Below are 13,120 nucleotides of genomic sequence, written 5' to 3'. Positions count from 1 at the left end.
GTGCTTCCTGACTATTCGCTTGAATTGCCAAGAAGAAGGATAAATACTTTCAGCTGATGTACTTTGAGTCGTGATCATCTCTTTTCAAGTGTTTTCAGGATGCAGTCTTTTATTCTCATTAAGAATAAAACAGGGAAACACAACTAATCTGGTATTTGAACTTGTTACCCTATAGAAGTGAAAAGATGAAGACAGGTTTCTCTTTTTAAGAATTGACTAACCAAGGCCTGGCTGTGTCACCTGGTTGACTGACCTTTCAGACAGAGAAGCTGTCACTCTCCTTTGTTGCCATTAAATAGCAATTTAACACCATGTCACATACCATCCCTTGTTACCATCTTAATATGCAGAAGTCCAGGACCTTCAAAAGCAGTCAATTCTTGATCATCCTTGCAAATAGGGCGTCTCTGTTACGGCAGTATGAACACAGCCAGCCCAAAATGGCAGAAATTTTTAAAGCGTGTTTATTTAACCTTGGGCTACAATTTTAACATTTGAAATGTGTGAGGCTGCTGTTTAAAGGTTTGTACCACTTGAAACAAAAGCACAAAGCTACAAAGTTGAGATCTGATCCAGGAATTGCTCAGAAACTCTTTCTGATTCTATCATTCTGTTCCAAACTGCTCCATGATTTCACACCAAGCAGGTTTAGCCAGAGTCCTTTCTCACCAAAAAAAGAAATAAAACATCCCCGTTAGCTGACTTGTCACCTCTAAGCTGTTGTCTTTCGGGTGCAGAATCTTCCCTGGACAGGCGAGAAAAAGAGGGCTAGATATTTTTTTTTCTTAAAGATTTATTATTTATTTATTTTTGGCTTTGTTGGGTCTTAGTAGCAGCACGTGGGATCTTTCACTGTAGCATATAGACTTATCTCTAGTTATGGCAGCAGGTTTTCTCTTCTCTAGTTGTGGCACGCGGGCTCCAGAGTGCCTGGGCTCTGTAGCTGTGGAGCATGGGTTCCAGAGCCTGTGGGCTCTGTAGTTTGCGGCACGCAGGCTCTCTAGTTGAGGCGCGCAAGCTCAGTAGTTGTGGCACGCAGGCTTAGTTGCCCTGCGGCATGTGGGATCTTAGTTCCCTGACCAGGGATAGAACCCGTGTCCCCTGCATTGTAAGGCAGATTCTTTACCACTGGACCACTAGGGAAGTCCCTAGATTTTTTGTTTTGTTTTGTTAATTACTCAAACATATACTGAGTACTGACTTGTTATATGACACCTAATGTGCTAGGTGCTGGTGGTACTGGGACAATGACACCATTTCTGCCCTTAAGGGTATAGACAAATAAATCAATAGCTAAGACAACATAATCTAAGTGCTGCAGTACAAATAGAGGAAGAGAGCATTAAATATTCAGAAGAGGGCCTCCTGGTCTACCTCAAGGGTTCAGAAAGCTTCCCTAGAGTAAGGGAGCATTGATATTGAAGGATGAGGAGGAGTTCTCCAGGGAACAAGGAGGGAAAAGGTATTCCAAGACAAGGAAATGGCTTGGGGGAGGGCAGAGTCAGGAGAGCATAGGGTGAATCCATGGGGTCCCAAGTCCTTTGGGGATAGCTGGCACACATTGTAATATGGAGAGGGAAGATGAGGGATGGGAGATGATGTGGGAGGGGTAAATTTTGCAGGACTTTATATGCAATACTAAGTTATTTAGGCTTTACCTCAAAAGCATACAAGAGCAATTGAAGGATCTTAAGCAGGTGAATTAGGTAATTAAATTTTCACTTTAGGAAAATCACTGTGAATGCAGAGTAGAGAACAGTTGGGAGGATCTGGGAGAACATTGGAGCCAGAGACACCAGTTTGGAGATGATGGCAGTGGACCAGCCCTGAACTAAAGCAGCGACAGAAGGGAATGACCAAGAAAATAACGTGTCTGGAAGGCAGAATGGACATGGTTTCGTGATGGATCAGGTGGAAGTCAGGGAGAAGGGAAGGATGACCCAGGTTTTTGGCTTGGGAGAATCGGTTACTGTTAGTGCCATTAACAGAAGCAAGTAATCCCAGAAGGAGGATAAAATCCATTTTAAAAGGCTTCCAGTATGGCAATGATAGCTGTTACCATGATGGAGATTGCATTAGGCACAACTAAGCGGAGATGGGAATGAGCCATTCATCTAGCCATGTATTCAAGGAATGTGTTCTACACCAGGCACTGTGCTGGGCAGTGACCTGAGAGTCCTGTACAAGAGATCGGTTTCCATTCACAATTCTACTCCTCACCAGCCCTGAGACTTTCACAAGCCCATTAACTTCTGAGCTTCCATTTCATCAACTGAAATATGGTGACCAAACCCATAGCTTGTTAGGATGATCATTATAACAACACTGGGGAAAGCCCTTGGTAAATTGTAATTACTATAACCCAGACAATAATTTCAACAAAGAAGCTGAAAGCAGAGTTTGCCTTTAGGATAATGGACCATAGTGCCTACAGAAGAGCCAAGAAAACCAGGTGAAGAAAACTGTCACAGAGAAGTGTGACAGATCTGGATAGAAGTGAGGAGGGGACCCAGAAGGTCCATTACCCACTTCTTCCTACACCACATCGACTGCCCCTTTTACCCACAGCGTAAAGTAAGGTGACATTTTTTGTGGACAAAGGGAGATACTCTAAAACCACATAAGGGGGTTTGTAAAGCTGAGGACAGTTATCAGTAACATTTCTCATTTTAAATAATAATTTTCAGACATGGGGGTAAGATGGTGGAGTAGAAAGACGTGTGCTCACTCCCTCTTGCGAGAGCACCGGAATCACAACTAACTGCTGAACAATCATCGACAGGAAGACACTGGAACTCACAAAAAAAGATACCCCACATCCAAAGACAAAGGAGAAACCACAATGAGATGGTAGGAGGGGCGCAATCACAAGAAAATCAAATCCCATAACCGCTGGGTGGGCTACTCACAATCTGGAGAACAATTATACCACAGAAGCCCACCCACTGGAGAGAAGGTTTTGAGCCCCACATCAGGCTTCCCAACCTGGGGGTCCAGCAACAGGAGGAGGAATTCCAGAGAATCAGAATTTGAAGGCTAGTGGGATTTGATTGCAGGATTTTGACAGGACTGCAGAGAACAGAGACTCCACTCTTGGAGGGCACACACAAAGTAGTGTGCACGCCAGGACCCAAGGGGAAGGAGCAGTGACCCCATAGGAGACTGAACAAGACCTACCTGTTAGTGTCGGAGGGTCTCCTGCAGAGGCGGGGGGTGGCTGTGTCTCACCATGGGAACAAGGACACTGGCAGCAGAAGTTCTGGGAAGTACGCCTTGGCGTGAGCCTTCCCGGAGTCCACCATTAGCCCCACAAAAGAGACTGTAAGCTCCAGTGCTGGGTCACCTCAGGCCAAAAAACCAACAGGGAGGGAACCCAGCCTCACCCATCAGCAGACAAGTGGATTAAAGTTTTACTGAGCTCTGCCCACCAGAGCAACACCCAGCTCTATCCACCACCAGTCCCTCCCATCAGGAAGCTTGCACAAGCCTCTTAGATAGCCTCATCCACCAGAGGACAGACAGCAGAAGCAAAAAGAACTATAATTCTGCAGCCTGTGGAATGAAAACCACATTCACAGAAAGACAGACAAAATGAAAAGGCAGAGGACTATGTACCAGATCAAGGAACAAGATAAAACCCCAGAAAAACAACTAAATGAAGTAGAGATAGGCAACCTACCAGAAAAAGAATTCAGAACAATGATAGTGAAGATGATCCAGGACCTCAGTAAAGAATGGAGGCAAAGATCAAGAAGATGCAAGAAATGTTTAACAAAGACCTAGAAGATTTAAGAACAAACAGAGATGAACAATACAATAACTTAGATGAAGAATATACTAGAAGGAATCAATAGCATAATAACTGAGGCAGAAGAACAGATAAGTGACCTGGAAAATAGAATGGTGGAAAGCACTGCCATGGAACAGAATAAAGAAAAAGAATGAAAAGAAATGAAGACACACTAAGAAGACCACTGGGACAATATTAAATGCACCAACATTTGCATTATAGGTGTCCCAGAAGGATAAGAGAGAGAGAAAGGACCTGAGAAAATATCTGAAGAGATTATAGTCGAAACTTCCCTAACACGGGAAAGGAAATAGCCACCCAAGTCCAGGAAGCGTAGAGATTCCCAGGCAGGATAAACCCAAAGAGAAACATGCTGAGACACACAGTAATCAAACTGACAAAAATTAAAGACAAAGAAAAATTATAAAAGCAGCAAGGGAAAAATGACAAATAACATACAAGGGAACTCCCATAAGGTTAACAGCTGATTTCTCAGCAAAAACTCTACAAGCCAGAACGGAGTGGCATAACATATTGAAAGTGATGAAAGTGAAGAACCTACAACCAAGATTACTCTACCCAGCAAGGATCTCATTCAGATTTGATGGCAAAATCAAGAGCTTTACAGACAAGCAAAAGCTAAGAGAATTCAGCATCACCAAACCAGCTCTACAACAAATGCTAAAGGAACTTCTCTAAGTGGGAAACACAAGAGAAGAAAAGGACCTACAAAAACAAACCCAAAACAATTACGAAAATGATAATAGGAACATACATATCAATAATTACCTTAAACGTGAATGGATTAAATGCTCCAACCAAAAGACACAGGCTCGTTGAATGGATACAAAAAAAGAGCCATATATATGCTGTCTACAAGAGACCCACTTCAGACCTAAGGACACATACAGACTGAAAGTGAGGGGATTGAAAAAGACATTCCATGCAAATGGAAATCAAAAGAAAGCTGGAGTAGCAATACTCATATCAGATAAAGTAGATTTTAAAATGAAGAATGTTACAAGAGACAAGGAAGGACACTACATAATGATCAAGGGATCAATCCAAGAAGAAGATATAACAATTATAAATATATATGCACCCAACATAGGAGCACCTCAATACATAGGCAAATGCTAACAGCTATAAAAGAGGAAATTGACAGTAACACAGTAATAGTGGGGGACAATAACACCTCACTTACACCAATGGACAGATCATCCAGATAGAAAATTAATAAGGAAACACAAGCTTTAAATGACACAATAGACCAGATAGATTTAATTGATATGTATAGAACATTCCATCCAAAACAACAGGATACACTTCCTTCTCAAGTGTACACATAACATTCTCCAGGATAGATCACATCTTAGGTCACAAATCAAGCCTCGGTAAGTTTAAGAAAACTGAAATCATATCAAGCATCTTTTCTGACCACAAAACTATGAGATTAGAAATAAATTACAGGGAAAAAATACAAAAAACCCAAACACATGGAAGCTATACCATACATTATTAAATAACGAAGAGATCACTGAAGAAATCAGAAAATACCTATAGACAAATGACAATGAAAACACAACAATCCAAAACCTATGGGATGCAGCAAAAGCAGTTCTAAGAGGGAAGTTTATAGCAATACAATCCTACCTCAAGAAACAAGAAAAATGTCAAATAAACAATCTAACCTTACACATAAAGAAACTAGAAAAAGAAGAACAAACAAAACCCAAAGTTAGTAGAAGGAAAGAAATCATAAAGATCAGAACAGAAATAAATGAAATAGAAACAAAGAAAACAATAGCAAAGATCAATAAAACTAAAAGCTGGTTTTTTGAGAAGATAAACAAAATTGATAAACCTATAGCTAGACTCATCAAGAACAAGAGGGAGAGGACTCAAATCAATAAAATTAGAAATGAAAAAGAAGTTACAAAGGACACTGCAGAAATACAAAGCATCTTAAGAGACTACTACAAGCAACTCTATGCCAATAAAATGGACAACCTGGAAGAAATGGACAAATTCTTACAAAGGTATAACCTTCCAAGACTGAACCAGGAAGAAATAGAAAATATGAAAAGACCAATCACAAGTAATGAAATTGAAACTGTGACTAAAAATCTTCCAACAAACAAAAGTCCAGGACCAGATGGCTTCACAGGTGAATTCCATCAAATATTTAGAGAAGAGCTAACACCCATCCTTCTCAAACTCTTCCAAAAAGTTGCAGAGGAAGGAACACTCCCGAACTCATTCTACGAGGAGATCATCACCCTGATACCAAAACCAGACAAAGACACTACAAAAAAAGAAAATTACAGACCAATATCACTGATGAATATAGATGCAAAAATCCTCAACAAAATACTAGCAAACAGAATCCAACAACACATTAAAAGGATCACCATGATCAAGTGGGATTTATCCCAGGGATGCAAGGATTCGTTAATATAGGCAAATCAATCAATGTGATATACCATATTAACAAATTGAAGAATAAAAACCACATGATCATCTCAATAGATGCAGAAAAAACTTTTGACAAAATTCAACACCCATTTATTATAAAAAATCTCCAGAAAGTGGGCATAGAGGGAACCTACCTCAACATAATAAAGGCCATATGAAACGAACGCACTGCAAACATCATTCTCAATGGTGAAAAACTGAAAGTATTTCCTCTAAGATCAGGAACAAGACAAGGATGTCCACTCTTGCCACTATTATCCAACATAGTTTTGGAAGTCCTAGCCATGGCAGTCAGAGAAGGAAAAGAAATAAAAGGAATACAAATTGGAAAAGAAGAAGTAAAACTGTCACTGTTTGTAGATGATATGATACTATACATAGAGAATCCTAAAGATGCCACCAGAAAACTACTAGAGCTAATCAATGAATTTGGTAAAGTTGCAGGATACAAAATTAATGCACAGAAATCTCTTGCGTTCTTATACACTAACAACAGAAGATCAGAAAGAGAAATTAAGGAAACAATCCCATTCACCACTGCAACAAAAAGAATAAAATACCTAGGAATAAACCTACTTAAGGAGGTAAAAGACCTGTATGCAGAAAACTATAAGACAGTGATGAAAGAAATCAAAGGTGACACAAACAGTTGGAGAGATATACCATGTTCTTGGATTGGAAGAATCAATAATGTGAAAATGACTATACTACCCAAAGCAACCTACAGATTCAGTGCAATCCCTATCAAATTACCAACGGCATATTTTATAGAACTAGAACAAAAAAATCTTAAAATTTGTATGGAGACACAAAAGACTCCAAATAGCCAAATCAGTCTTGAGGGTAAAAAATGGAGCTGGAGGAATCATACTCCGTGACTTCAGACTATACTACAAAGCTACAGGAATCAAGACAATATTGTACAGGCACAAAAATAGAAATATAGATCAATGGAACAGGATAGAAAGCCCAGAGATAAACCCACGCGCCCATGGTCAACTAATCTGTAACAAAGGAGGCAAGGATATACAATGGAGAAAAGACAGTCTCTTCAACAAGTGGTGCTGGGAAAACTGGACAGCTACATGTAAAGGAATGAAATTAGAAAACTCCCTAACACCATACACAAAAATAAACTCACAATGGATTAAAGACCTAAGTGTAATTCCGGACACTATAAAACTCTTAGAGGAAAACATAGGAAGAACACTCTTTGACATAAATCACTGCAAGATCTTTTTTGACCTACCTCCTAGAGTAATGGAAATAAAAGCAAAAATAAACAAATGGGACCTAATGAAACTTAAAAGCTTTTGCACAGCAAAGGAAACTATAAACAAGATGAAAAGACAACCCTCAGAATGGGAGAAAATATTTACAAATGAATCAATGGACAAAGGATTAATTTCCAAAATATATAAACAGCTCATACAGCTCAATATTAAAAAAACAAACAACCCAATCAAAAAACGGGCAGAAGACCTAAGTAGACATTTCTGCAAAGAAGACATACATATGGCCAAGAAGCACATGAAAAGATGCTCAACATCACTAATTATTAGAGAAATGCAAATCAAAACTGCAATGATGTATTACCTCACACCGGTCAGAATGGCCATCATCAAAAAGTCTACAAACAGTAAATGCTGGAGAGGGTGTGGGAAAAGGGAACGCTGTTTCACTGTTGGTGGGAATGTAAATTGATACAGCCAGTATGGAGAACAGTATGGAGGTTCCTTAAAAAACTAAAAATAGAATTACCATATGACTCAGCAATCCCGCTACTGGGCATATACCCAGAGAAAACCATAATTCAAAAAGACACATGCGGGGCTTCCCTGGTGGCGCAGTGGTTGAGAATCCGCCTGCCAATGCAGGGGACACGGGTTCGAGCCCTGGTCCGGGAAGATCCCACATGCCGCAGAGCAACTAAGCCCGTGTGCCACAACTACTGAGCCCATGTGCCACAACTACTGAAGCCCACACGCCCAGAGCCCATGCTCCACAACAAGAGAAGCCACACAATGAGAAGCCCGTGCACCGCAACAAAGAGTAGCCCCCGCTTGCAACTAGAGAAAAGCCCGAGCACAGCAACGAAGACCCAACACAGCCAAAATAAATAAATAAATAAAATAATAAAATAAATTTTAAAAAAAATTAAAAAAAAAAAGACACATGCATCCTAATGTTCATTGCAGCACTTTTTACAATAGCCAGGTCATGGAAGCAACCTAAATGCTCATCAACAGACGAATGGATAAAGACGATGTCATACATGTATACAATGGAATATTACTCAGCCATAAAAAGAAATGAAATTGGGTCATTTGTAGAGATGTGGATGGACCTAGAGACTGTCATACAGAGTGAGGTAAGTTAGAAAGAGAAAAACAAATATCGTGTATTAACGCAGATATGTGGAATCTAGAAAAATGGTACAGATGAACCAGTTTGCAAGGCAGAAATAGAGACACAGATGTGGATAACAAACATATGGACACCAAGGCAGGAAAGCGGGGCAGGGCGGTGGTGGTGGGATGAATTGGAAGACTGGGATTGATAGATACACATTAATATGTATAAAATAGATAACTAATAATAAGACCTAAAAATGAAATAAAATAAATAATAATTTTCTTTTAGTTGGTGTTTCCAGTCAGTGCAGATTAATTTAAAATATGGTACAGTAATACAGGTAAAGTTCTTTACATTTCTGTGGCCCTAATAGTAAAACAAAGTGCTTTCAATTTTATGAATTTCATGGAATTCCCCTCTTGGTATTCTGATAATGACTCTGAGGCATGGCAGAAATCAATGCCCCCTTTTTGCAGATGAAAGAATTAACATTTTGAAGATCTAACAAGCTATTGAAATAGTGAACATCACACAGCTAGTTGATAATAGCTTGAATCCACATCTTTTGTCTCCAAGATCAAGGGTTTTTTATACTATTTTATGTTATGTACTTAGAAGGATTAAAGGTTTTGAAAACTTTGTGAAATATTGTTCAGCAAATCCCTTCTCAGTTTCTCAAAGAATGAGTCTAAAAAGGTACTTCAGAAAATACCTCGCTATATTTCCAACTCCCTCGCTTTCCTAAACCTTGAAATCATTTCTCTATTGGGTCTTTTCTCTTAACCTACAATATGATAGAGTCTCTACTCTCCCTTGATCCTTTCTTCTCTTCTAGATTTAATCCTCTCTCCCCTCTTCTTGGTTGAAGTTTCTGAAAAAATAATGCACAAAGTATGGTCAATACTCCCTCAGCAACTTCTTATACTTCAACCCACTAAGATCAGGCTTCTGCTCGTTCTACTGCACTGAACTTGCAATTGCTAGAGTAACCGATGACCTCCTATTGTCGTATTTCTTGGCCCTCGAATGGGAATTCCATGCAGCATGATGCTGTCGGCCACGTCTTCTCTCTCCTAGGTTTCTGTACCTCCTTCTCTCCAGGCTCTTTCCTCTCTCTTTTTCCCTTCTCTCCCTCTTCCTTCATCAGTTGGATCCTCTTTCTCTGCCTGTTCAGTAAAATCCTGTGTTCTGCATGGGCCTCAACGTTCCTCTATTCTTACTCTGGAAGCAAGAAGGGTAGACTGAAACCTTTGGGTGTTTGTAGCACATTTTGGAAGAACAGTATAATTTTGGGAGGCAGCACGATGGGATTAAACGGCATCCACAGGTAGTGAACTATTCCTTTGGGCACTCTTTGGCACAGTGTTGCTGTTTAAATAGAACTGCCTGCTCTCTTTTTCGTGCTGTGCTCATGAAGTCGTTTCTCAGCCATCCCAGGAACCTGCAGGAATCAGCCCCAGCCTGATGTTAAGGGATAGAATGCCATGCTTCTTAACTCTTACTCTCAGCAAGGTGGAGCCTCCTCCCTAGGCAGACACTTGCACGGAAGACTCATGGCTAAATTCTACCTGACAGGTAGCCCCACCCTCAGCCAGCTATGGGCTTGTGGTGCATGGGGTGATGCAGCAGTCTTTACAGAGGGTGGGAACCACTGCCCAAGACCCTCACACCCCTTTAAGGTTGTACCTATTTTTTTTAATTTATTTATTTTTGGCTGTGTTGGGTCTTCGTTGCTGCACATGGGGCTTTCTCTAGTTGCAGTGCGTGGGCTTCTCATTGTGGTGGCTTCTCTTGTTGTAGAGCACGGGCTCTAGGCACACAGGCTTCAGCAGTTGTGGCCTGCAGGCTCTAGAGCGCAGGCTCAGTAGTCGCAGCGCAGGAGCTTAGTTGCTCCGTGGCATGTGGGATCTTCCCGGACCAGGGCTCGAACCCGTGTCCCCTGCATTGGCAGGCGGATTCTTAACCACTGCGCCACCAGGGAAGTCCGGTTGTAACTTTTATTATTATTATTATTACCATCATCATCATCATCATTATTGTGGTAAAGTATACATAGCATAAAATTTACTCTTTTAACCATGTTAAAGTATACCATTCAATGGCATTAAGTACATTAAGTACATGCACAATGTTGTGCAATCATGACAACTATTTGGTTCCAGAACATTTTTACCCCCTAGTTGGAAACCCTGGTCACATTAAGCACCTGTGCTCCATCTTCCCCTCTCCTCAGCCCCTGGAAACCGCTAATCTGCTTCCTGTCTCCATGGATTTGCCTATTCTGGGTAGTTCATATAAATGGAATTAAACAATATGCAGCCTTTTGTGTCTGCTTCTTTCACTTAGCCTAATGTTTTCAAGGCTCGTCCATGTTGTAGTATGTACCAGTATTTCATTCCTTTTTATTGTCAGATAATATTCCGTTATATGGATATATCACATTTTGTTTACCCATTCATCTGTTGATGGACATCTGGGTTATTTACACCTTTTGGCTATTGTGAATAGTGCGCTATGAACTTTCAGGTCCAAGTTTTATTCGAACTCTTGTGTTCCATTTTTTTCGGTATATGCCTAGGATTGGAATTTCTTGGTCTCATGGTAATTCTATGTTTAACTCTTTGAAGAAACATCAAACTGTTTTCCGCAGCAGCTGCACCATTTTACATTCCCACCATCAATGTATGAGGGTTCCAACTCCTCCACATCTTGTTGTTTTCCTTTTTTAAAAATTATGGCATCCTAGTGGGTGTGAAGTAGTTTTTCATTGTGATTCCAAGGTTTTATCTTTAAATGCTAATGATTCTTAAAACTATATCCCTAAGTATTTACCTAAAAGAAATAAAAACATTTATCTACAAAAAGACTTATACACAAATATTCAAAGCAGCTTTAATTGTAACATCCTAAAACTGGAATCAACCCAAATGTCCACCAACAGGTGAATGGATAAACAAATACTGGCATTGTGAAATACAGTGAAATACTAACCAGCAATAAACAGGAATAAATTACACAAAACACATAGATGAAGCTCAAATACATTATGCTGAACAAAAAAGCCAGACACAAAAGAGTATATCATGTATATACAAAGCTCTAGAAAAGACAGAGCTAATAGTTCTGTGGTCGCCTGGGACTGGGAGTAGGGACTGGTTGCAAAGGGGCACAAGGGACCTTTTTGGGTTGTTTGAAATATTTGATAAGGGTAGAGGTTACATCAGAGAACATATTTGTTGGCATTTAACATGAGTACATTTTTTCATATGTAAATTACTTTTCAATAAGGTTGATATTAAAAGTTAAAAAATATATAGACTCTCAAATACTTAGGTCAAGACTCCAAGCCTCATTTGTTCATTTCTTTCATAACTCAACAAACATGTGTTGAGTGCCTACTACGTAGTAGTCTCTGTTCTGTGAGATAAGGATACAATAGAGACAGAGACAGTTCCTGAAGTCATGGATACCATGGTCTAGTCTGGGGGACAGACATTAATCAAATCATCAAACCAATAATGGCATCATTACAACTGTAATCAATGCTGCAATAGAAAGTTACATGGGATGATGAGCTCTTATAGTGGAAGGTGACATTGTCGAATTTCAGGTAAGTGATGGCTGAGTTAAGTTGAGATCTGAACAATGAGGAGGAGTTCATTTTGGGGATGTTCTCTTCAAAGAGGGAAAAGCATGTGCAAAGGGCGAGTGACAATAAAGGGTATTACCTGTTCAAGGATCTGAAAGCAGGCCAACACGACTGGAGTAAAGAGATCAAGGGAGAGGGAAAAGGCTGAGTAAGTCATGCTGTAGACTGTGAGTGCCTTCAGACAAAGCTCAGGACTTTGGTTATTATCATCAGAGCAAAGCAAAAAGAATGAAATTACAGATAATGGGAGTTAAGATCAGCTTTGAGTTTCAAGACCATCTCTGGCCACACTGTGAGTACTGGTTTGGAAGAGAGAAGCAGCACGTTGCAGAATGACCAGCTAAGAGGCAACTGTGGAAGTGCTGGAGAGAGGTGACAGGCTCTGGTGGCAGGTGGCATTGGTGCAGAAGGGTAGAACCAGATGGGGCCAAGAGGCAAAATCCACTGAGGGGAGGTGCCATGAGGGAAAGGGAGCTGAGGGTTTGTTGGGTGGTTGGGTTGGATGGCTGGGGAGATGGGCAACACGGAGAATGGGTCAGGTTCAGTACAAAGACCATGAGTTCAATTTCAGACATGTGGAGTTTGAGGCTCCTGGTCCACCAACCTCTTTCAGATTTTCTCTTCCCTGAAATGGCTTTCCTTCCCCAGTTTCTGATGGGAAACTCCAGTTCATCCACGAAAGCCCAGCTCAGGCATTACTGTCTCCCTTCTCCCCGCCATCAGGCAGTGTTCATCATTTCTTCTCCTGTATTATCCCTCTCTCCAGGGAACTGTAATACTCTATTTACAAGCCGTGTCCTCTGCTAAGCTGTCAGCTCCCTGGTGGCAGGGCTGTGAATCCGTTTTAGCGC

The sequence above is a fragment of the Aethalodelphis obliquidens genome, unplaced genomic scaffold (assembly GCF_003676395.1).
Source record: "Aethalodelphis obliquidens isolate GAN/ISIS:26980383/991018 unplaced genomic scaffold, ASM367639v1 scaffold5, whole genome shotgun sequence".
Lineage (NCBI taxonomy): Eukaryota > Metazoa > Chordata > Mammalia > Artiodactyla > Delphinidae > Aethalodelphis > Aethalodelphis obliquidens.
Note: the sequence above shows the minus strand (reverse complement) of the source record.